At 54.5% G+C, this 24391-nt stretch overlaps 1 long non-coding RNA gene across 1 annotated transcript; it reads left to right on the top strand.

The window, feature by feature from the left end:
• The first annotated feature begins 12402 nt into the window (after window positions 1–12402).
• On the top strand, window positions 12403–24125 carry LOC127060113 (uncharacterized). The gene is made up of 3 exons (XR_007778750.1): window positions 12403–12495; window positions 14884–14951; window positions 24014–24125. It is a non-coding gene; the product is annotated as an uncharacterized LOC127060113 (long non-coding RNA).
• Window positions 24126–24391: the final 266 nt, after the last annotated feature.

Here is a 24391-nt window from a genome sequence, read left to right as displayed (position 1 = left end):
TTCATGTTTACTAATGGAAATTGTCTTGACAAATTGGTCAAACTGAGCAGCTTATGAATTTATGCCATAGACTAAAAAAAGTTGTTTTGAAACTCCGGGTGAGCTGAAGTAATTCTTAAAATCATTAACACTTCATTGATTTTATAATTAAAAAAACCCCCCTAGAATAAATAGAGCATCTTTTAAATGTAGCATGGCAGTTTATCTCAGTGCTTAGGATTAATATTACATTTTCTTTTTCCCTGAAAATATCCGTGAACTTCTAAAGATGGTTTTTATTGCCAAGCCTTAGAATTCCCTCCTCCCCAGCAGCTCCTGCTGGGGCTGTTGCTGTCTCCAAGGGGCTCTTTGTTTTCACGTGTGGCCCACCCCAGTGCCAGGGAGCTGCAGGTAACTTGGGTGCAGCCAGGAGCTGTCCTGCAGCTGTGGGACAGGGCCCTGGGGGTGACTGAGCCCACCTGGGCACAGGTGTGACCCCTCAGGCTCTGAGCCTGGTCACTGTGAGGGGACAGGGAGGGAAGGGGGCAGGACAGGCCAGGCTGGGGGTGGGACTGGCACAGAGCCCACCTGCAATGGGCAGGGGGAAGTGAAGAATCCTGCCCTAAAATGGCCCAAACCGACCCTTAATGAGCCGTAGATAACAGCAGGAAATCTGCCTGGGGCTTGGGGGGCTCTGGGAGCCCCTGGGGGTGGGGACAGGAACATTCCATGGGGATCAGTTCCCTGGGAATCCAGCTGCTGGAGCTCAGGTGAAAGGAACGCCACCGGGGCAGCAATAACGAGCACTGATTAATGGATCTCTGTCTCCTCAGAGCATGAGTGGCCAAAGGCTTATGACAAAGCCAAATGGGTAATTCTTCACGGAGACTAATCTAGCCCATTAGCCAATAGCCCATACCTGGTTTTGCAGGGACCAACACTGCAGCTCTCTGCCCAAGGCACGGCTCCTGCAGGAGAGGGAAGGTCCTCCCAGCAGACACCGCTGCTCTTTCTCTATTGGCACGTTCAGCTCACCATTTGCTGCAGCTGCTGCTCCAGCCCAGCCAAGAGCTGAGTCCCAGGCCCTGTGGTGTGCTGTGTGGGGCACGCAGGCTGCAGCCCGTGCTGTGCCCATGGGGGGCCCTGGGTCCGGGCAGGAGCTGGGCTCCTGCTGGGGCTGAGGGGGCTCTGGCAGCAGCAGCTGCTGGGGCCCTTCTTGCACGGAGCCTGGAATGACCAATAATTCACTTTCCAGTCCTGCTGAGCAAGCAGCACTCGTGGCCTTGCCCTGTGCCCGCCCCAGCTCAGCCCAGCTGTGTGCTCAAAGCAGCTGGAGAGGGCAGAGTGGGTTTGATTCCTCAGCTCTAGGTTCCCTGGGACAACAAGTGCCTTTTGTCACCTTGATATCAATCTGTTTTCTAATTGGTTTTCATCTGCCTGCAAATCATACTGCAGGGGAAGCGGGGAGCAGCAGAAGCCCCCGGGCTGCAGGCTGGAGCAGACATCACCCAGTGCTCAAACAGCCCTGCTGCCTGAGCAGCCCAGGACTTGCTGGCCAGTCTGGCCCATGTGGAACCTGCTGCTGTGCACCTCCAGCTGCCCAAAGAGCCATGAGATTAACACCTCAAAGCACTCTGCAGTAGACAGGGACGAATCTTGTTTAAAATGTATTCCTGGGTACTTGGTGGAATGGAATACATGAACTTGTTTAACTGGCATTTGGTATTTTCTAGGGTGGTTGGTTTGTTTTTCCATGGGGATTACATTTTCCTTCAGACACTTCCATCTAGGTTGGTTGATGAAGACCTCACGGAGGTTCACAGCTTTTCCAAGGTTGCTGTCTCTGGCTACTCAGCCTCCCTTGGAAGGCTTCCAAGGCAAAAATGTCAGAATTAGGCTCAGCATTAAGCTTTCATTTCTGGTACTTTATATTTGGGTTCATCAGGATTTAGCCAGGAGTCTCAGGATCCCATAAGGCTCAATATGATCTTACTAACCAAGTACTCATCGCTGTTCTGTTGCTACACATCATCCATGATCCCATGGTTTGTCTTTGCTTCTGTCTTTCTACAGCTTCTGCTGATCTTTAGAGAAAGCACTTTGCTGAGCTTAGTTTAACAAAAACAAATATTACATACAATTCGTTCTGGATAGAAATGTGCCCCAATTCCAAATGCAGAAAGATTTTATCTAGACTTTCTCTTTTTCACTTTTTCCTTTGAAAAGAATGAAATTGTTCCTGGGAAGAGCTGGATAATCAAACCAGAGGTTCCACACCTTGGAGGAGTCTGTGGGGGGAACCTGAAGAGGTTGGAGGGGTGACTCCTGAAGGCTGGATGGTGAGACCAGGTCAGGGTGTCCTGGTGAGGCTCTGCACCTGAGGCTTCCCTGAGTGGGGCACCTGCTCCCTCTCTGCTGGGCGAGAGAGGCCCTGATGATGCCAGCCTTGCACTGGGGAGCCCTCTCAGAGGGGCTGATGGCTTGGATGGCAGTGCTTGGCCAAGGTACCTGTCCCTGCAGTCCCAGCAGCTCCAGCTGGTCCTGGGCCCCCTGTGACACCCAGCAGCCAGTGCCACCCGCTGTCCCCAGCCCTCCTGGAGCTGCTCCTCTGCCTCAGGGAGGCTGGACTGACTGAGGTGATCACACACTCGTGTCCTGCCCTGGGTGACAGAGGTGATCACACACTCCTGTCCTGAGTGACAGAGGTGATCACACACTCCTGTCCTGCCCTGGGTGACAGAGGTGATCACACACTCCTGTCCTGAGTGACAGAGGTGATCACACACTCCTGTCCTGCCCTGAGTGACAGAGGTGATCACACACTCCTGTCCTGCCCCAAGTGCCTTCTCCTCATGGCTGCAAGAGTTAACCTACCCTAACAGTGACAAGATCAACATTTAACTCGAAATCTTTAAAATGAAAAAAAAGGCCCAAGAGTACAGGACAAAGAAAGGGGAATTTCTCTCTGGTTTGAGACACTAAATGTCAGAGTTATGTAAGAGCTTTGTCTGGAGTGAATCAGGACAAGAGTGATGTGAAATGTCTCAAATGCCATCTGCTCTCAGTTCAGTCAGTGCTGCTGAGCCTGGCACTGAGGAGCTGGGGAGCACAGTCAGGGCTGGGCTGGGCACAGGGGGCTCAGCCCCTGTCCTGAGCCCAGAGGGACTGTGGGGCTGGCTCTGTGGCTGTGGGATGTGATTCTCCCTGGGCTTAGTTGGTATTGCTCCGTCTGATTTCACCCAGTGCTTTACATTATAAAGTGATAAAATGATCTTTTGTTTCCTAAGAGCAGCTGGCAGCCTGAGCAGCCCGGTCTAGTGGAGGAGTCCCTGGCCATGGCACAGATGAGATTCAAGGTCCCTCCCCACCGAAGCCATGCTGGGGTTTTGTGACGGTGATTTTGTGATTTTTGGGATTTCCTGCTGCAGAGCTGTGCCCGTGGTGTGAGTGTTGGCAGTGCCTGGGTAGCTCCAGTGCTGGGACTGGCAGGGTGCTGATGTGGGTCCCGCCCTTTGCTGCTGTCCCACAAAGCTCCCCGCCAGAGGTGGCAGGGACTGGATTTATGGTGGGGAGGGGGCAGCAGCTCCAGCTCTGCAGCAGGGCTGCCTCTCCCCGTGCTCAGGGATCATTATGTGCTGCTCTTTCAGCCAGCAGAACTTTCATGTCTTGCAAATTAAATTCCCGGGCAAAATAATTACATGGAAATGCTGCTGGGCTGTTATTCACAAGGGGCCAATTTTGTAGCCATTTGTTGGCATTTGAAAAGTCAAATTCCGTGTGCTGTAACATATGCAACGTATAATTCAAAAACAGAACATGAAAGGCTGCAATCCAGTCAGCAGATGTAAATTTTGAAGAGAGCTGGACATCAGAGAGAAATTAAATTCCCCAAGTTAAGGCGAATGAGCACTTGATTTCAGCTGTGCTTTGTGCCCCGCGTGTCGCTGGTTCCCGTGTGCTCCACCCTGAGTCAGAGTGCTTTTCTGGCTGCTTTTCCAGCTGGGATCCTGCTGTGCAGCTGGCCCAGGAGCTGGGGCTCCCTCCCCTGCCCTCCCGGGTGCAGCAGGATGCTCCTGCCAGCCCCACGGCCCGGGGGCTGCTGGAGGTAAGGAAGGAATTCTATCTGTAAGGATCACAGCTGGAAATAACTCTGCACTGAGAGCAGCAGCGCTGCTGCGGAGAGCCTGAGCCATGTCTCCCTTGCTGTGGGAACTTTCATGGGTACACACTCAGTTCTCCAGGTATCTGGACTGGAATTTTGACCAAACTCCTCAGGAAAAACAGCACCTTTCAGTGAGAACAGTTTGGCCTCTGCTGTTCTTTTCTCCCAGAAAAGGCCAATTGCTGCAAGTATTCCTCTCTGCTCTGTGCAAAGGGAACTTCAGAGACACTCAGGGAGCTGGCAGAACATGCTTGTCACTATGGCCACAGCAGAATTTCATTAGCCCCCATGTTGTATGTGATGTTTCTGCACAGCATCCTTTGTCCCTGTGCTAGCACAGAATGGTTCCCCTGTGTGACCTGCAGAGCCAGCCAGCAGTGGGGCCCTGCAGCAGTGCTCTGCCCTGAGGGTGCCCAGCCTGCCCTTCACTGCCCCCCGAGGCTTTGGGGGAGTTTTCTGAGGAAACTGAGGGTGTTTTACTCCCACAGAACACAGCACAGGCTGGGATACTCCCTGACAGGGTACTGAGAGTCCCCTCTGGTTTTAGCAGCTGTTCCTGCCACAGGACATGCAGGAGGAGCTCTGGGGTGTGGGATGCACAGGATGGGTGGGATCCCTGGTCAGGGGGATGCACAGGGTGGGAGGCTGTGGGATCCCTGGTCAGGGGGATGCACAGGGTGGGAGGCTGTGGGATCCCTGGTCAGGGGGATGCACAGGGTGGGTGGGATGTACAGGGTGGGAGGCTGTGGGATCCCTGGTCAGGGGGATGCACAGGGTGGGTGGGATGCACAGGGTGGGAGGCTGTGGGATCCCTGGTCAGGGGCACCTGCCTGTGCTCGGGTCTGCAGGAGTACAGCAGCCCATCCTGGTGCCCCAGGGGCTCACAGAAACACCCCCAGGCTGTACCCTGCCATTGCTGTGTGTAAAAGAAGATTAGAGATCTGTGCCTGCCTTTGCCCCCTGGCCTCTCACCTGGTGCCATCTCCCTGGGAAGCCTCTGCCAGCAGGGACCCCCCCACCCTCTCTTGCTTTCCCTGCTGGTGCTCCTGCAGAGCCAGTCGGTCCCAGCCCCGTTTGTCTGTGTGTGGCAGGGACTGACGAGCAGCAATTGCTGCCCAGCCCTACAGGAGCTAACTTCAGGAGGGGCTGAGGATTATCCAGCTGTATGTCCCTGGGAGGTTGTTTTTGTGGGAAATTAATTAGCTGAGAACTGTTAGAAATATAGAGGGAGAACTGAGGATTGGTGGGGCAGAGACAGAGCAATGTGTTTGTTAAAAATAGTAAAGACTGAGTGAATGGTGCAATTTTAAGTTAAAATTGCTTCTTCCTCCTGTGGGACTTCATTGTTCTGAATATAAAACTCTGCACTGGAGCTTTTGAAGGCAAACAGCTTTATTCTCTCCTCCTCCTGAACAGGCATGTGCAGGGATGGGGAGGTGGCCCGTGTGCCATCCTGCTGGCTCCTCTGGGATGAGCAGAGCCCTCCCCAGCAGTGCTGTGACACGGAGAGGAGCCAGGCACACCCCCGTGTCCCCCAGACACGTGGCCACCTCCGGCTGGTCTCAGCTCTTGCAGGGCATTCAGGGTCCCAGAGGAATTCCCCTCCACTGTATTTGTGCAGCTCCTTTGCCCTTGTTTAACCTAAATCTGACTGCTCTTGTGTTGGATGGGCTGGAACAGAGCATTTCTTGTGGGGTTTGATAGAGAGCTCAGGGTGTGCCTGAGTGGGGTCCAGCCCTGCTGCCCCATTTCACCCTGCGTGTTGGCAATGATCTCCATTCAGGGGGGGACAAGAGAGGGGGGTGGAAGTGGGACCCCTCCATGGTGTCCTGCTGGGACAGGCTGGTCGGTGAATCCAGCTTGGTTTTGTGCTTTGTGGAGGCAATTTCCATTTCCTTGCTTTGAACTTGGAGGAGGGGAACTTGGGCAAATGCAAAACGTGTCTGGATGGGGTGCTCGGGCCCCTGCTCTGGGAGCAGCTGTGCCAAGAAAATAACAGGCTTTGGGGTTGTTTGTTTCTGTAGGAGATTTAGGCAGCACACTCAGGAGGGGTTTATCTCAGCAAGGGGGGAGATAGGGCCTGAAATGGATTTTCATGCTCAGAGCTTCCAAACACAAGCACTGTGCAGCTTTCTGTTTGTTTTGCAAATCCTTATCATCCCACAGTTATTGCTTGTGAAGTGGAGCAAAAAATGAAAGCCAGTGAGGGCTGGATGGCAGGACTCTGCTTTCTGTCCCAGCTTTGCTGTGTGCTCTGGAGGAGCAGAGTGTGCCTCAGAGCTCCCGGACAGGGATCTGCACTGAGCCATCAGCTTGCAGCTGAGCTCGGGGAGCTCATGTGCTCTGTTTCTGCTCAGTGTGAGCTGTTTATAGACTGCTTCTTTCTGGGGGTCTTCAAATGATTGCATGTCTCAATATTTTATTTATCCAGTAGCTGAATTCTCATTGAATCCCAGAATGGTTGGGGTTGGAAGGGACCCTAAAGCTCACCCAGTGCCACCCCTGCCATGGCAGGGACACCTTCCATCATCCCTCCACTGTCCCAGGCTGCTCTAAGCCCTGTCCAGGTGGGCCAGCTCCCATCCCAGCTGGGCACCCTACAGCTCTAAAGATAAATTAACAGTGGAACTAGGAATGCTCAGTTCAAGGTGAACATTTGATTGGCACAGTTTTTGGGGTTTGTGTTTCCCAGAATGTGTATTTTGTTGTTTCTTAGATGTTTTGAAGTAGAACTTTTTTATGGGTAATTGAATGATAACTCATAATAACAGTGCAATTTTACCAGCAGTTTAAGTTCCTTTGTAGCATCATTATTGTCTGCAAATGTGCCTGAACATTTCCTTCCCATCCCCCCCTGTTAGGTGGTTTCTGCCTGTTCAGAGTGGCCATGGCCTTCCTCCAGCCTCAGCTGGTGCTCCTCTTCACTGCCATGAGGAGCCACAGCCTCCCCAGAGCAGATTCCTCCAATACTGCTGATCAGACAGAGTGGGACACCCACATGTGTGCAGTGCATGGGGGCTGCAAAAGGATCCTTCAGCAGGGGAGAGAGCAGAGTTTCTGCCCTCCCAGCTGACAGGGCTGCAGCCTCATTAGAGAAAGAAGGAATGCTGAAGTTCTGGTGCAATTCCAAAGCTTTGTTGTTTGGGAGTGGGAGCACTAAGCACCAGCAGAGAAGCTGTCCCAGCTGTGCTGCTGTGGGGTTGAAGGCTGGCTGGTGAGTGTTTGTGCAGTGCCAGGGCAGCTGTGCTCACTCCCTGTGTGTGGCTGTGCTCACTCCCTGTGTGTGGCACTCGGGTGCAGGTGTTTCTGTCAGGGGTTCCTGTTCCTGCTCCCAGGCTGTGCCAGAGCTGCCCCTGGTGCAGGTGTTTCTGTCAGGGGTTCCTGCTCCTGTTCCCAGGCTGTGCCAGAGCTGCCCCTGGTGCAGGTGTTTCTGTCAGGGGTTCCTGTTCCTGCTCCCAGGCTGTGCCAGAGCTGCCCCTGGTGCAGGTGTTTCTGTCAGGGGTTCCTGCTCCCAGGCTGTGCCAGGGCTGCCCCTGGTGCAGGTGTTTCTGTCAGGGGTTCCTGCTCCCAGGCTGTGCCAGGGCTGCCCCTGGTGCAGGTGTTTCTCCTGGGATTGCTGTGGAGGTCCCTGAGGCAGGCACGAGCTGGCCAGGGGCTCTGAGGCAGGAGTGACACGAGCCAGGGGGTGGCAGCGGGCAGGCACAGCAGCGTGGTGACGAGCAGGAGCTGGAGCTCAGAGGGATTTCTTTCAGACGTGGGGAAGATGAAAAGTGCACAGGGATGAAAGGCTGAGGAGAAGTGAGGCTCCTCCAGCAGCAGCACTGCTCACTCAAAGTGCCTCAGACAGAAGAGCATCCCCACCCACCCCTTCTTCCCCTCCTCTGCCAGCAGCAGGCAGTAAATTACCCTGCTCATCCTATCACTGGTTATTGAGTGGTTGGGCAAGATGGAGTCAAATTATTTGCATGTTCAAAGAGAGAAGATAAAACCAGACTGCAGCATATTTTATGGCTTTTATAAAATGTTGATGTATGTTGTTGGAGTAGATGGAAAGGCACCACCAGTGCTCGAGGGCAGAGCTCCTCTCTGGGAACCTGCTGCTGAATTAATGTGAGCAGAGTCAGGAGAAAGGAGGAAAATGCAGTAGAGTTGGAAAAAATAAATGTTTTATACTTCTATTTGAACTGTGTAGTAAGAAAGGCACCTGAAAAAATCTGATTCCAGTGCAGCCTTCAGGTTGTATGTTTAGCATTTATAACTCAAATTTGGGCAGGGGCTGATTAGAAACCGGGAACTCTCAGGAAAATGGGAAGAGCAGGACAGGGAAGGAAAACAAACAGTTCAAACAGTGTGAGTTTGAGTATGTTTATGGATCTTTAAGCTAAAGTTTTAAATGTGTTTTTCAAAGGACAGGGTTCTGCTGTGGGACTGACACCTTCTGAGTGTGGTTGTCAGCTGTCAGCTGTAATTATTTCATGTGTCCATCTGCTCCAGGGCTGGTTTGTGCCTGCGCTGGGATGGCTGCTCCCGCAGGAGCACGGCAGCACTGCCAGCACAGCTGCCTGGGACCTCGGCTGTGCTCAGAAAGCCAGGCACTGGGAAAGCAAACATCCCTATTTCCTCTGGGAGAGGCGCCCCAGGTGAACTCCAGTGAGGATGGAGCGTGTGCTGTCCTCTGCAGCAGGAACAGGGACTCCTGTCCCTGCAGGCCAGCTCTGGGCTCGTGGGGCTCCTGCCCTGCTCTGCCTGGGGCTGTGGGCTCCTCCTGAGCCACACTGGGCTCTGTGAGGGCAGAGGGACCTGCTGAGCCCTGGTGAGAGGGCAGAGAGGTCAGGCTGTCCCCTGGCTCCCTGTGCCCCAGCTGGGCTCGGGCAGAGAGCTGAGCCAGGGGTGGGATCTTGGGAATGAGGAATTGTTCCCTGGCAGGGTGGGCAGGCCCTGGCACAAGTACCCAGAGCAGCTGGGGCTGCCCCATGATCCCTGGCAGTGCCCCAGGCCAGGCTGGACAGGGCTGGGAGCACCTGGGACAGTGGGAGGTGTCCCTGGGACAGTGGGAGGTGTCCCAGGGACAGGGGAAGGTGTCCCAGGGACAGGGGAAGGTGTCCCTGCCATGGCAGGGTGGGATGGGTTGATCTTCCAGCCCAAACCATTCCACAGTTCTGTGTCTCTCGTGTCTTGGGGAGCTCATGCAGCCCCAGGTGCTCTGGTCCTGTGAACTGCAGCCTGAATGAGTCCCCAGTGCTCCCTCATGTGCCTCCTGCTCCAGCACATCCCAGAGCAAATGTTTTGCCCGTAATAAGATACACCAAATATTGAATATAGGTATCTGAATTTCATCAAACTTCATCCATGGTGGACACCATGAAGAGTAAAATAATGTTATTTTCAGCTTTACTGTAAATTGTTTGAAATAGCATACCGATAAATAAACAGGATTTATAATTAATACAGGTATACATTAATATATTAAGATTTTGTTAATTACAATATAATTGTCATTATACAGGCACACACATGCAGCTGCTTGGCTGTGCATACAAGTGGGCTCTATGATTATGTGTGCCTATAAATTTGTGACAGCTGCAACATGCTGGTTTCAGGGTGGAAGAACTGGAATTTAAATGCTGGAGAAAATATGCAAATGCCAGAGAAAGAGGAAGAGCTCAAAGTGCTTTGCAGACTGAAAACAGTTAAGAGCCCATGGTGCTTCTCTTAGCCAGGCCCACGCAGGAGCCACCCAACCAGCTCTGCAGGAATTGTTCAGAGAAACATCTCTTGTTTTGTTTTCAGTTGTAAACTAACAATCTGCCCATTTGCATATCTAAATTCTCTGGTGCTGTAGCAGGAGTGTGGCTGCTGCCATGGGAGGCTGGTGTGAATTGCTGAGGATCTGCCACATCGAATTATGCATTTCTGCTGTTGTTTTAGTGAATAAATTCCAGAGAATGCAGTCAGTAATTAGTGCAATGTGGCACCCGGGGAGCAGTGAGGAGGCACTAACTGGGTGTGAAGGACTCATCTGCAGAACTTCCAGAACCGCAGCCCAGCCTCACCTCACAGTGAGGGCATCGTTGGCAGTGGTTCAGTGAGTTATTTGCCAAAAAGGTTCCTCTGGAAGATAGAAATGAATTGGAAATGTGGGGATTCACTGTGATACACCTGCCACAGGTAGGAAGTGTGGGGATGGCCTTGGGTTTGAATAGATGAGAAAAATTCCAAGCACATGTTACACTGTTCTCCACACGAGGATGTCTCTAATTTGATCACGACTTTTCTAATAAAGCTGGCAGCTTCTCCCTTCGTGACATCTTCATTTTGTTGCTTCCTAGGGGTGGAATGCCTGCCCTGGCTTGGAGGACTCGGCTTCTCGGCTCCAGGTGTGGGAGGTGGAGCCAGCCCAGGGCTGGGCGATGCTGCAGGGACCAGCAGGGCAGCTGCACCCACGGGCTGTCTGTCTGTCTGTCTGCACAGGGTCAGCTCTCAGGTATGTGCACCCTGCAGGTGTAGGAACACAAACCTGGGCTGCCTGAAACATTTCTGAGTGTATCACCCTGATCCCATCCCCCTGAACTAAACCACACCTGTTGTTCCTGGGGAATGTCCTTTAAATCTGCTTTTCAGAAAGCAAACTATTCTGTGGGGTCTGTTCCTTGTGCCAAGAGGGGAGCCCTGGTGGCTGGGGCTGGTCCTGGGGTGCTGGGCTGGACCAGTGGGGTGCTGGCCCCGCTGTGCTGCCCTGGCACACCAATGCCCCCAGTGCTGGCACCTCCACAGCCTCCAGGGTGTTCCATGGGTTTCCCTCCTGATCAGAGGCCGTGGAGCAGAGAGAGGCCAGTGCTGAGGAAAGCAGGGTGTGCCTCTGGCTGAGCTTTGGGCCCAGAGCATCCCTGGCTGCTCACTGCCCTGCCAGTCTGTGCCCGCCGTGCCAGGGCTGCCCAAGCCCAGCAGTGATTCCTTGGGAGGGCACAGCTCTGCCCACTGTGCCAGGGCTGCCCAAGCCCAGCAGTGATTCCTTGGGAGGGCACAGCTCTGCCCACTGTGCCAGGGCTGCCCAAGCCCAGCAGTGATTCCTTGGGAGGGCACAGCTCTGCCCACTGTGCCAGGGCTGCCCAAGCCCAGCAGTGATTCCTTGGGAGGGCACAGCTCTGCCCACTGTGCCAGGGCTGCCCAAGCCCAGCAGTGATTCCTTGGGAGGGCACAGCTCTGCCCACCGTGCCAGGGCTGCCCAAGCCCAGCAGTGATTCCTTGGGAGGGCACAGCTCTGCCCACTGTGCCAGGGCTGCAGCAGCCCAGCAGTGATTCCTTGGGAGGGCACAGCTCTGCCCGCTGTGCCAGGGCTGCAGCAGCCCAGCAGTGATTCCTTGGGAGGGCACAGCTCTGCCCGCTGTGCCAGGGCTGCCCAAGCCCAGCAGTGATTCCTTGGGAGGGCACAGCTCTGCCCACCGTGCCAGGGCTGCCCAAGCCCAGCAGTGATTCCTTGGGAGGGCACAGCTCTGCCCACTGTGCCAGGGCTGCCCAAGCCCAGCAGTGATTCCTTGGGAGGGCACAGCTCTGCCCACTGTGCCAGGGCTGCCCAAGCCCAGCAGTGATTCCTTGGGAGGGCACACCCTGCCCACTGTGCCAGGGCTGCCCAAGCCCAGCAGTGATTCCTTGGGAGGGCACAGCTCTGCCCGCTGTGCCAGGGCTGCAGCAGCCCAGCAGTGATTCCTTGGGAGGGCACAGCTCTGCCCACTGTGCCAGGGCTGCCCAAGCCCAGCAGTGATTCCTTGGGAGGGCACAGCTCTGCCCACTGTGCCAGGGCTGCCCAAGCCCAGCAGTGATTCCTTGGGAGGGCACACCCTGCCCACTGTGCCAGGGCTGTAGCCTCTGGACAGAGCTGATGTGGGGTGCAGCACAGGGAATTTTGGGGTGGGGGCCCGTCCCTGGTGCCTGCTGTGCCCCCAGCTCAGGAACTGGCTGTGTGAATTCTCCCCAGGATGCAGAAGTGATTTTCCTCCCCAGCTCCTCCTGCCTCCATGACCCAGTTACTGGCTCAGCACATGCACGAAGCCACGGGAGAGAAAAACACATTTCTGTTTGAATGAGAAGAGTTGATTGCTATTTTAAGCCCCTTATCACGTAGAAGCATTTCGAGCTCGCACACCCCACTCATCCCTGGCTGTGAGGTAACCATGAAGGCTTCTCCCTCCTCATCCCGTGGTTTGACAGCCCCGGAGCTGCAGGCAGTTAAAATCCCTTTGCTGTCTCGCTGTACCTGCTGTAGGTGCTGTGCTCTCAGCCTCTGCTCACACCTGAAACAGCAGCCCACCTTGTCTGGAGGAGGCTCTATGGTTGTTTTACCCAGTTGGTGCAAGGTGAGTATTTCAGATGGATTAATTTAATTTATTCAATGCCAACTGATTCGCTGCCTTCCTTTGGGAAAGCTGCTGGGGATATTTCTGACTGAGTGAACATGTTCTCCCCTACAAGCCCTGGGTGTGTCTGTTCTCCCAGCAGCTGCACATCTGTTCTGTGGCAGTGTGGTGTGTGGGGCCAGCAGCAGCAATGTCACTGTCACTGTGCCCCGTCACAGCAGAGAGGGAGAGCAGGACCCTCACCTGGCCCAGGTACACGGCAGTTTTGGCACAGTGGCCCTGACAGGAGCGGCCTGGGAGCTGGAACACAGGCCACAAAACGTGCCAGGGAATGAAACGTGTTTGTTCCTTTCCCAGGGTCCCACCCCTTGGCCAGGGTAGCCCCTCTCCAGCCCCACTCCATGACACCATTGGGGGGACCCCCTCACCCTCTGCTCTCCTGGGGGAGCAGGGTAGGGCAGGGAGCTCTGCCTGGAGAAGAGGGAAGCTCTGTGCCCGTGCCAGCGTGTGACACTCAGCATGTGACAGCAGGAGCAGCCAGGGTGTGCTTGGTGCTTCTGCTGTGCTCTGAGAGCTGTGCACAGATCCCAGCCAGCCACAGCACCGGGCACAGGTGCTCGGCACTAATTCTATATTGCAATTTCATTCAGATAAATTACTCCTGTGAGTTCCTAATAAAAGCACACGTTGGCTCGTGTCAGAATTAGTGAACAACTCTGATAACAGGAGCAGCTATTTTTAGTTTGGTGTTATCCTAGTTCAGCCTCCCATCAAGTTGTATTAAATGTGGAAGACACAAATTGGATCCATGCTGGGTGTTCATTTCCTTCAAAGCGTTCTGAAGGCATCTCCTGTGCCTGGCAGGGTGGGTGGGAGAGGGGGTGGCTGGAGCAGGTTGTTTGTCAGGCCTCAAGCAGCACTTGTCACTGCCTGCTCCCACGTGGGAGCGTTCATTACAGGAGCGAGCTGCAGCCGGTGACAGCACAGCAATGCCACCAGGGCTGGGACAGGAGTGTTCCCTGCAGGGAGCCGGGCCAGGGCAGGGGCTGGCAGGGCACACAGGGCAGGTGTTCCCTGGGTGCACATCCCCTGGGGCTGGCAGAGCTGGGAGGGCACACAGGGCAGGTGTTCCCTGGGTGCACATGCCCTGGGGCTGGCAGGGCTGGCAGGGGCTGGCAGGGCACACAGGGCACACAGGGCACACAGGGCACACAGGGCACACAGGGCAGGTGTTCCCTGGGTGCACATCCCCTGGGGCTGGCAGGGGCTGGCAGGGGCTGGCAGGGCTGACAGGGCACACAGGGCAGGTGTTCCCTGGGTGCACATCCCCTGGGGCTGGCAGGGCTGGCAGGGCACACAGGGCAGGTGTTCCCTGGGTGCACATGCCCTGGGGCTGGCAGGGCTGGCAGGGGCTGGCAGGGCTGGCAGGGGCTGGCAGGGCTGGCAGGGCACACAGGGCAGGTGTTCCCTGGGTGCACATCCCCTGGGGCTGGCAGGGGCTGGCAGGGCACACAGGGCAGGTGTTCCCTGGGTGCACATCCCCTGGGGCTGGCAGGGCACGCAGGGCACACAGGGCAGGTGTTCCCTGGGTGCACATCCCCTGGGGCTGGCAGGGCTGGCAGGGCACACAGGGCAGGTGTTCCCTGGGTGCACATCCCCTGGGGCTGGCAGGGGCTGGCAGGAGCTGGGAGGGCACACAGGGCACACAGGGCAGGTGTTCCCTGGGTGCACATCCCCTGGGACAGGATGGGGCAGCAGGGATTGATGCCAGGGGCACAGCAGTGCCTGTCCCCTTCCCAGCTGGCACACAATGCCAGCATGGAAGGGGCCTCAGAGCCCAGCCAGCACCCCCTGCCGTGGCAGGGACAGCTCCCACTGTCCCTGGCTGCCCCAGCCAGGGCACTGCCAGGGGAGTGGGCAGCCACCCCGTGTCCTCCCTGTATGTTCAGTCTATGTTTGGATTCATTCCATGCAATCCCAAACCTTTCCAAGGGGACCTCTCTGGGGGTGGTGGGATGGGGGTGCTGGGTGGGAAGCACAGCTTATCTGCTGGGGTCCTGATCTGTTCCAGACTACAGCAGCTTTTGGGGGACCTCATTTAATAATCTCAATTGTTACCGTTTGGAACTATATAATGTAAAGTTTCATTTTCTCCCAAAGCAACTCAAGTGAGGGGAAATGCAATGCAAACATGGAAAAACCCATTTCCCCCTTAGTTTAGAGCACAGAGAATGAGCTTTAGCATGATTCTTGAGTTCAATTTCACTCACTCCCCTTTCCAAAATTTTAGATTTTATTGACTAATAGTTGCTTTGATATTAAGGGTGCTGCTGCAAAAAACTCAATCTATTTCTACCAATTTTTCTTTGTGGAAAAATTTTATTTCAGCTCCTCATTATTTGAAAGTGATTTGCAGAAAAAGTGCTATTAGGAAAATGAGGCTGATGGCGCTTGAGGTGAGTTGAACATGCTGTTAAGCAAATCAGAAATTAGTGTAAGTTTCTTTCCTTTGGCTTCATTTGCTGTGGATCAAGGTTGATACTAATGATGAAAACCAGATCAAGCTTTTAAAAATATTGAGTAGTTTCTGTGCCATGAAACTGAAGTGGAGAAACAAAACTTTGGATATTTTATTTTTCTGATCTAAATTGGAATAATTTTAAGAATTCTGCTGTCTAATCAAGCCAAAGTGTGGTCTTGTCTGAGAAGAAATATCAGAAGCTGCTGCTGACTGGCACAATAGCAATAAGTACATAATACAGGAGTAGGAGAGGGAAAAAGTTTGGAAGCTACTGGAGTGCCCAAGAATGTTCCTGGAACTGCCTGGACGCTCCTCAGAGGGGTTTGGCTGCAGCAGGAACAACCAGTGAAAGCAATGCAGTGTTACAGGGGCGAGGATCATTTTACATTTTCTCAAAAGCTGTGCAGTGCAGGACTGAGCCCTGAGTGGGGTTGGAGCCTGTGCTGCCCCAGCTCCTCTCCCTTGTCACAAAGCCAGCGCAAGGGACAGCAGGGGACACCAGGGCTCCTTCCTGTGAGCCTGTCGGGGATGCTCTGGGACGTGCTGGAAGGTTCTGGAGCTGCTGAGGAGCCTGCTGGTCCCAGCAGGGCTGTGAGGGCTGGGGGCACTACAGGGGTGGTGCCACAGCCCCAGCTCCTGCCTGCCAGGGCCAGGCAGAGGGAGGCAGGGCAGCCAGCTCAGACAGGGCAGCAGGGAGCACAGGGCAGCAGGGAGCACAGGGCAGCCAGCTCAGACAGGGCAGCAGGGAGCACAGGGCAGGGCAGCAGAGAGCACAGGGCAGGGCTGCAGTGAGCACAGGGCAACAGGGAGCACAGGGCAGCCAGCTCAGACAGGGCAGCAGGGAGCACAGGGCAGCAGGGAGCACAGGGCAGGGCTCAGACAGGGCTGCAGAGAGCACAGGGCTGCAGTGAGCACAACACCAGGGGGATGCTCATACTCCTCACCCAGCACAGCCAGGAGCTCAGGGGCTGCTTTGCCTTGGTTTCCTTCCCACCCTTCTGTCGGATGTGATGGGACAGGAATTCTTCCATCTCCTCCCTCAGTGTAAAACAAAATGTACTTTGATTTGAGAATGGGATGTAATTTTAACCAGACTAGTGGAAAGCATGTCACTAGTGTAACAGCTGTAAAATTAGAAGGAAAGAAAACCCCTAAGAGACAGGAAAATAGCTGCTATTAAAGTGATAGAATAATCTTACCCTGTGATGGTGTTCTGCAGCTCGAAGCAGCTCTGGTGTCTATCAAACCCTATCAGGATGGAAGGTGACATTATGAAGTCTCCAGATGTATTTTCATGTCATTTAGCTGATTTGTGTCATTTGATGGATTTCATGTTTGGAAAATCAGTGTTGCTCACGGTGTGTCCTCCTGTGCTTTGCCAGGATGGAAGCTGTGTGCTGGAGGCAGCAGCAGAGCTTTGTGAGGGATGGCTTGGTGAGAGCCTCCCTGCCCTGTGACAGCCCCGTCCACTGCCCAGCAGGCTGGGGGTGAAAATCAGTCAGATCCAGCAGGGTGAGCCTCCAGTTCTGTTTGCTGACACCTCTGCTGCTCCCAGACCACGAGGTGAGAGGGGGAATGAAGAGCTGCTGGGGGCTGAGGGCCCAGCTCCTGCCCTGCTGCTGGCTCCTGGTGCAGGGGCAGGGCTCAGCCCGGGGCTGGGCAGTGCCAGGGCAGTGCCAGCCCTGTCCTGACCCCAGTGCTCCCCTCTCCTCCTGGCACAGGGGTGGCCCTGGCTCCAGGGGATGCCCAGCACTGCTGAGCTGACCCACAGGGGCTGGTGCTGGCTCTGCCTCAGCTGGCACTCCAGGGCACTGCTGGGGCCTTTGATGTTGGCAGCTGAATGCCATCCTTAGTGCTGGGAAGGTTTAAATGAGTTTGTTTCACAAAAGGCTGACTTGGAGAGGAATTTTTAAGAGTTCTGTTTAGCTCCAGATGCAAAGTTCAATGGCTTCCCTGATGACCCAACTTAATGCCTGACTTGTTTAGTAAAAAAGTCCCCATAAAAATGCCATTTAAAAGTGAATTCCTGAGTACTTGTATCAGGAATGGTGTTTGATCACAGATAACATGTATTAAGTAATAATAGTGTGCAGCTTGGGGCTGGCTGATTTTCAACACACCAGTGGTGGGTGGAGGATTTTAACAGCCTCGCTTGAGCTGTGTTTCACAGTCAAGACCACATCTACTGAAGAAAATGTGCTCCATTTAAATAGTCCAAATGAATAGATTTGGTCCCTTATTGTAATTTAACTGAAGTTTTGAAATATGTCTTTGTTACTCCAAAAAGGGAGAATGGCATCAATGCCTCAGAAATGTGACATTGCATAATTAAGCATATTTCTGGCAGTATCCATCTATCTAGCTGTCTATCAAAGCCCTCAGCTTTCCTTCCCTGGAACAGCAGAAGGCTGCCAGTGCTTTCCACGCCAACGTGCTGGAAACCTTGGCTGGGCCCCTGCCATCCCAAGCTGCTGGGTGGGAGGGAAGGCACAACAAGTTTGGTACCACGGCTTTGCTGCCAGAGAACTGAAGAAGATGAAGTTTGTCACCCCACTTTTGGGGAAAATAACCTGGAGATACTCAGAAGAAGTGAATTAAAATTCATCCTCGTGACCTGCCTCTTGCAGGGAGGTGTTTCCCATCCCTCCAGCCGAGCTCTCCCATCAGCTGCAGGCCCTGGAGGGGGCAGAGAGGGGCAGAAGGGGGCAGGGAGGGGCAGAAAGAGGCAGGGTGGGGCAGGGTGGGGCAGGGTGGGGCAGAAGGAGGCAGGGAGAGGCAGGGAGGGGCAGAAGGAAGCAGGGAGGGGCAGGGTGGGCAGGGTGGGGCAGGGTGGGGCAGGGTGGGGCAGGGTGGGGCAGGGTGGGCAGAAGGCAGGGTGGGCAGGGAGGGGCAGAAGAGGCAGGGTGGGGCAGGGTGGGGCAGAAGGAGGCAGGAAGGGGCAGAAGGAGGCAGGGTGGGGCAGGGAGGGGCAGGGTGGGGCAGAAGGGGGCAGGGTGGGGCAGGGAGGGGCAGAAGGAGGCAGGGAGGGGCAGGGTGGGGCAGAAGGGGGCAGGGAGGGGCAGAAGGAGGCAGGGGGGGCAGAGCTGCCTGGCTGCCCTCTCTGGAGCTGCAGCACCACGGGTGTAAATCACGTCCTCGCGGTGAGGCAGCGTCACGTGGGAAACACCCACTTGCAGAGAGGTTTTTGTGGCAGGGTGAATTCTGGTTCTGAGGCTGAGTGGGATGAAAGCACAGCCTGATTCTGGGTCACAGGTGCTGGGTGCAGCTGCAGTGGGGTCTGCACGAGCATCCCTTGCCAGCCTCCACTGGGCCCTGCTCACCGTGCCAGGGCTGGGGGTGGGGGTGGTTCAAGGAGCTGCTGAAGTGCTCAAAGTGGGCTGGATTTATGAGGAAATAGGAAAGAATGAAGTGTTGCCTGGCTGCAGGATGACTTAAGGGGCAGTATGACTCTTTCTGAGCATTTTGAGGCTACAAGCACTGGAAGGTCAGTGCAGCACATTGCAGGCAGAGCTGATGATACTCAGAAAAAGGAAATTTCAAATGCTGCTGGGACCACTTGATCAGGCTTAGGTGTAAAGGAAAACCCAGCTCTAACGGCCTGGAGGTGACAGGGATGTCTAGACCTGTGGAGACCCTTTTTTGATCTCCAGAGTTTGCATTCCCCAGGTCTTTGCGTGGAGAGCTTCCACTCTCAGAAAGGTGGCCAGCTCTCCCTGCCCTGGTGGAACAGGAGTTCTGAGTTGGATCCACTGAAGGAAATGGAGATCAGGCTGGAAGGTTGTAGTGGATTTAGTCTGGGGTTTTTTTCTGAAGCCAATGGGATTTTTCCATTGCATTCCAAGGCTCTGGTATTGGGGCCCTCCCTTAAGCAGTTTGTATTTTCCCCTTCTTTTTCCTTAAATCTCTCCAGCCCCCAGGGAGCCTTGCTGCACTTTCCCCACATCCCCTTCCCCATCTGCAGGCCCTCAGAGATGCAGGATTGCCCCTCTGTGCCAGGGCTGTGGGCAGTGCCCAGCAGAGCCCTGGCTGCCAGCCTGGGCAAGAGAAGCCTGTGTGCTGTGACAGGGGGCAGAGGGAGGTTTCTGCTGGAAGCAGCTCAGCACAGCTGAAATTGGATGAATTTCTGCTGTCATTAGAAAAAGAAAGCTCCTGGTAGCAATCCTGCCCCTGGACAGAACTGTCAGCAGCTCCCTTTGGTCCAGGGGGTGGGTGCCATTTTTCCTGAGCTGTCCATAAGATGAGCAGTGAATCTTTCTGTGCCCAGTCGAGGTGCTGAGACTGAAATCTGTCCTGGGAGCAGTGCTGGGATCCAGCCTTGAAATCTGTCCTGGGAGCAGTGCTGGGATCCAGACCTGTCCTTGAGCAGTGCTGGGATCCAGACCTGTCCTTGAGCAGTGCTGGGATCCAGACCTGTCCTGGAGCAGTGCTGGGATCCAGACCTGTCCTGGAGCAGTGCTGGGATCCAGACCTGTCCTGGGGCAGTGCTGGGATCCAGACCTGTCCTGGAGCAGTGCTGGGATCCAGACCTGTCCTGGAGCAGTGCTGGGATCCAGACCTGTCCTGGGGCAGTGCTGGGAGCCAGACCTGTCCTGGGGCAGTGCTGGGATCCAAACCTGTCCTGGAGCAGTGCTGGGATCCAGACCTGTCCTGGAGCAGTGCTGGGATCCAGACCTGTCCTGGGGCAGTGCTGGGATCCAAACCTGTCCTGGGGCAGTGCTGGGATCCAAACCTGTCCAGGAGCAGTGCTGGGATCCAGACCTGTCCTGGGGCAGTGCTGGGATCCAGACCTGTCCTGGGGCAGTGCTGGGATCCAGACCTGTCCTGGGGCAGTGCTGGGATCCAAACCTGTCCTGGGAGCAGTGCTGGGATCCAGACCTGTCCTGGAGCAGTGCTGGGATCCAAACCTGTCCTGGGGCAGTGCTGGGATCCAAACCTGTCCTGGAGCAGTGCTGGGATCCAGACCTGTCCTGGAGCAGTGCTGGGATCCAGACCTGTCCTGGAGCAGTGCTGGGATCCAGACCTGTCCTGGAGCAGTGCTGGGATCCAGACCTGTCCTGGGGCAGTGCTGGGATCCAAACCTGTCCTGGGGCAGTGCTGGGAGCCAGACCTGTCCTGGGGCAGTGCTGGGATCCAAACCTGTCCTGGAGCAGTGCTGGGATCCAGACCTGTCCTGGAGCAGTGCTGGGATCCAGACCTGTCCTGGAGCAGTGCTGGGATCCAACCTGTCTGGAGCAGTGCTGGGATCCAAACCTGTCCTGGGGCAGTGCTGGGATCCAGACCTGTCCTGGAGCAGTGCTGGGATCCAAACCTGTCCAGGAGCAGTGCTGGGATCCAGACCTGTCCTGGAGCAGTGCTGGGATCCAGACCTGTCCAGGAGCAGTGCTGGGATCCAGACCTGTCCTGGAGCAGTGCTGGGATCCAGACCTGTCCAGGAGCAGTGCTGGGATCCAAACCTGTCCTGGGGCAGTGCTGGGATCCAGACCTGTCCTGGAGCAGTGCTGGGATCCAGACCTGTCCAGGAGCAGTGCTGGGATCCAAACCTGTCCTGGGGCAGTGCTGGGATCCAGACCTGTCCTGGGGCAGTGCTGGGATCCAGACCTGTCCTGGGGCAGTGTCTCTGGCAGCCCCCTGGTGGGGCAGAGCTGTGGGGAGGAGAGCTGGTGCTGCTGGAGCTGCTGGATCCTGCCACCCAGCCTCCTCACCTCCTGTCAGATGTTCAATTACACTGACAGGGGCCCAAATCCCCAGAGATCGCTGCTTAGTCTTAGAAGATTAAAGGGTGGCAACTATTTTCAATATGATTATCATCATTATCTCTGGGAGATGTTATACTTCAGAAGTCAAAGTCATAATAGCCCAACTCACTGCAATTATTTGCAAATTGCCTTAATGTATTTTCCAGAAGCTCTTTTGGCACTTTGTAATTTATTTATTTGCTAAGCCAATAACACATTAAAATGCTGAAATGCCTCAGAACCTCTATGAAGCCAGTGTGGAGGGAGCTTGCATGGACATTGCCTGCAGCCCCTCTACCCACCAGCGACCCCACTCTGGTTTTGTTAAAATACCTCTTGGTGCTCTCTCTGATAACACACCTTGAAGGACTTCTCCTTTTTTGGTTGAAATTGAAGGGAATTTGTTAATCTTGCAGTAATTCTCCATGCTGATGGAAATGCTTTGAAAACAGAGACTTAAACCAACAGAAAGAAATATTCAGACACCAAAAAATCGCGCAGTTTCTCAAAAAATGTGATTTTTTTTTTTCCTAGATGCGTGTTTTAAAGAGGAATCCTTGATGTGCCAAGGGCTGGGATGATGCAGTGCCAGCAGCAGCCAGGGCTGACTGTCCAGCAGTCCTAGGAAGCAGTGAGGGCTGGGATGATGCAGTGCCAGGGAGCAGCCAGGGTTGGGATGATGCAGTGCCAGGGAGCAGCGAGGGCTGGGATGATGCAGTGCCAGGGAGCAGCCAGGGCTGGGATGATGCAGTGCCAGCAGCAGCCAGGGCTGGGATGATGCAGTGCCAGGGAGCAGCCAGGGCTGGGAGGATGCAGTGCCAGCAGCAGCCAGGGCTGGGATGATGCAGTGCCAGCAGCAGCCAGGGCTGGGATGATGCAGTGCCAGCAGCAGCCAGGGCTGGGAGGATGCAGTGCCAGGGAGCAGTGAGGGCTGGGATGATGCAGTGCCAGCAGCAGCCAGGGCTGGGATGATGCAGTGCCAGGGAGCAGCCAGGGCTGGGATGATGCAGTGCCAGGGAGCAGCCAGGGCTGGGATGATGCAGTGCCAGCAGCAGCCAGGGCTGACTGTCCAGCAGTCCCAGGGAGCAGCCGGGCAGCGCTGGGCATGGTTGGGAATGTGGCCCTTTGCATCCCAGCCCCATCTGTCCCCTTTCTCTTGTCCCTGATGGTGAGCAGAGAGCAGGGGCAACGGTGCCCCTGCAGCTCACTGAGAGCAGCCCAAGGAGCTCCTGGAGCACGCTCAGCCAATTGCTCCAGAGTAATTTACAGAGCGAGAGTTAGGGAGCAATAATTGTGAATAATGAGGAACCACGGCAGAAAGGGTAAATAGCTTGCAGACATTTTGGGAACAGAAAATGAGGCTAAATTCATTGAATAAATTAATTGCTATGGATTATTCTCTTAGCTTTAATCTGCAGCCTGCTGAAGGAAGTCTGTGTAAATGGCAAAGCTGGTGCACAGCTTTCATGTAGAAATGGGGCTGCTGAACAGAAGAGAGAAGAGGCTGGAAGGGAATTTGCTGGGCTGTAAAAGTGATTCTCGCTTGTGTTGCAGTGTTCACCTTCAGAGTTTTACTTGCCCTTTGGGACAGGGCAGTTTTATAGTCCCATTTTATTAGTGAGCAGCAGATGGAGGTCCTGCAGGGAGGAGAGGTGGTTTTTCCCAAGGCCACATTGTCTCTGGCAGAATGCAAGCTGCAGCTTGGGATTCTGCAATTCCTGGATGATGCTTGTGATATTTTTCTCTTTGAAGACTTCCCCTTTCTGCAGAAACATCTGTACTGGGGGCTGAACAAAACAACCCTGAGACTTTACCAGTAAAAATGTAGAGAAAAAGAGGGAATGAGGAACCACATCCCCCAGCCTGTTTTAGAAGATCAGTTCTAGTAAAGAGGAATTATATTTTAAGAACCAGACAGATTGTCTCAGATTTACTATCTTAGAGGCCAGCAGTGAAGGTGAAGTATTTTTCTGTCAGAATTACGATTGCCTGACAGGGTCTTACTGTTACCAGGAAAAATGACCCTGATTAGAAAAGATCTGTTCATTTGTAAGCAGCTGTTGCTTTTTAATAGCACAGCTCTTTCTTACAGCTATTAGTAGTAATAAAAATAAAACTAAGGCCTGTATCTTTACTTGCATGAAATTTGTGATTTAAAATGAGCTTAGAGAGCCTTGTAGATCAATCCTGGGGTTTTATAAGCTGCTGTTGGTGATTTATGTGGGTGGAGACCACAAAACCTACCCTAGTTCTGTGCACAAGCCGTTTGTCAGGTTTTAGCTTCTGGCAGCCTTTTTATTTTTTGTCCCTCCTGGTGCCTGCAGCAGCATCTTGGAGCCTGCAGAGGCTGGTGCCAGCTCAGGGTGAGCTCTGTGCCACTGCTGGGGCTCAGGGCAGTGTCCTGGGCTCAGACCTGTGCCTGAACATCCCTGCAGGGAGGCTGCAGCTCTCTGGCAGCCCCAGCTCTGTTACCTGGAGCACAGCTCCCGGGGCTGAGCACTTCCAGGGGCTCTCCCTGTGTCTCCAGCCCCAGGGGTGCTGCAGAGGAGCTGGGGCTGAGTGGGCTGGGGCTGTGCTGAGAGGAGCAGTTCCCCCAGCTGGCTCTGCCACGTCTGCTCCGTTTATCCAAAGAGATTTTTCCCCTCCATTTGAGGGAGTTTAATAGAGCAGAACAAAGGTGCAGATGGTAGCTCTGCCCAGGAGGTGGGCAGCAGGAGCTGCAGTTACCTGGGCACGGGCGCACAGCACAGCTGCTCACTGCCCCAGGTGACCCCGAGGGTGCCCTGGCACACCTGAGCCCTGCTGTGCCAGGGGCACGGCCCACCTCAGGGCAGGTGAGGGATTGGGGTCTGCTCTTGCAGGGGACCCCTCGTTCTCCTTTTCTGTTTCCAGCACTGACTGAGAATCAAACTGCCTGCCTTCCCTTGAAACGACACCGACAGAGAAATCAAAATACATGTCTTTCCAGGACCTGCCCCAAGCCATAAACAGGGCTGGATGCAAAATCAGACCAGATAAATCAGAATCCTTTCTCCACGTTTGGGAAGGTTAAACCTCCAGCAACGATGGCAGCAACACCTCGTGCTCCATTTTGCAGACATAATGTCAGTCTTTTATTTTAATATACAATGCGGTTCACCCTAAATTACATTTTCTTCTTTTAATTTATTTTCATGAAAACGATAGCATGGCATAAATCATCTCGTGGAAGTTGCTGGGTTATTTGCATTTCAGAGGTTGATTTTAACTTTGTATTATAAAGGAATTTGCCACCGAGGAGCTCTGGGAGGCATTCACTTGCAGTGATGGTGGCTCTCCAAAGGTGATGAATGGCGTTCATTTGGCTTAGGACAGACAGCCTCCAGTTTGTGTCTTTGTGGAAACACTTGTCAGAGACAAAGAGTGAAGGCCAGTGAGCGATGCTTTCATCTCTGGCATGAATCCCTCCCGGAAAAGCAGGGGGTGTGGGAGAGGCAGTGCTGAGCACAGCCCCTGCAGGAGCCTCTGCCTGAGCAGGGGTCACTGGCTCTGCCCCAGGAAGGAGGGGCTGGGGGGGCTCATGGCTGGGAGAGCTCATGGCTGGGGGAGCTCATGGCTGGGGGAGCTGGGGGGGCTGGGGGGGCTGGGAGAGCTCATGGCT

The sequence above is a fragment of the Serinus canaria genome, chromosome 13, assembly GCF_022539315.1.
Source record: "Serinus canaria isolate serCan28SL12 chromosome 13, serCan2020, whole genome shotgun sequence".
Classification (NCBI taxonomy): domain Eukaryota; kingdom Metazoa; phylum Chordata; class Aves; order Passeriformes; family Fringillidae; genus Serinus; species Serinus canaria.
The sequence above is the reverse complement of the archived record's forward strand: the minus strand, read 5'-3'. Positions and strand labels throughout refer to the sequence as shown.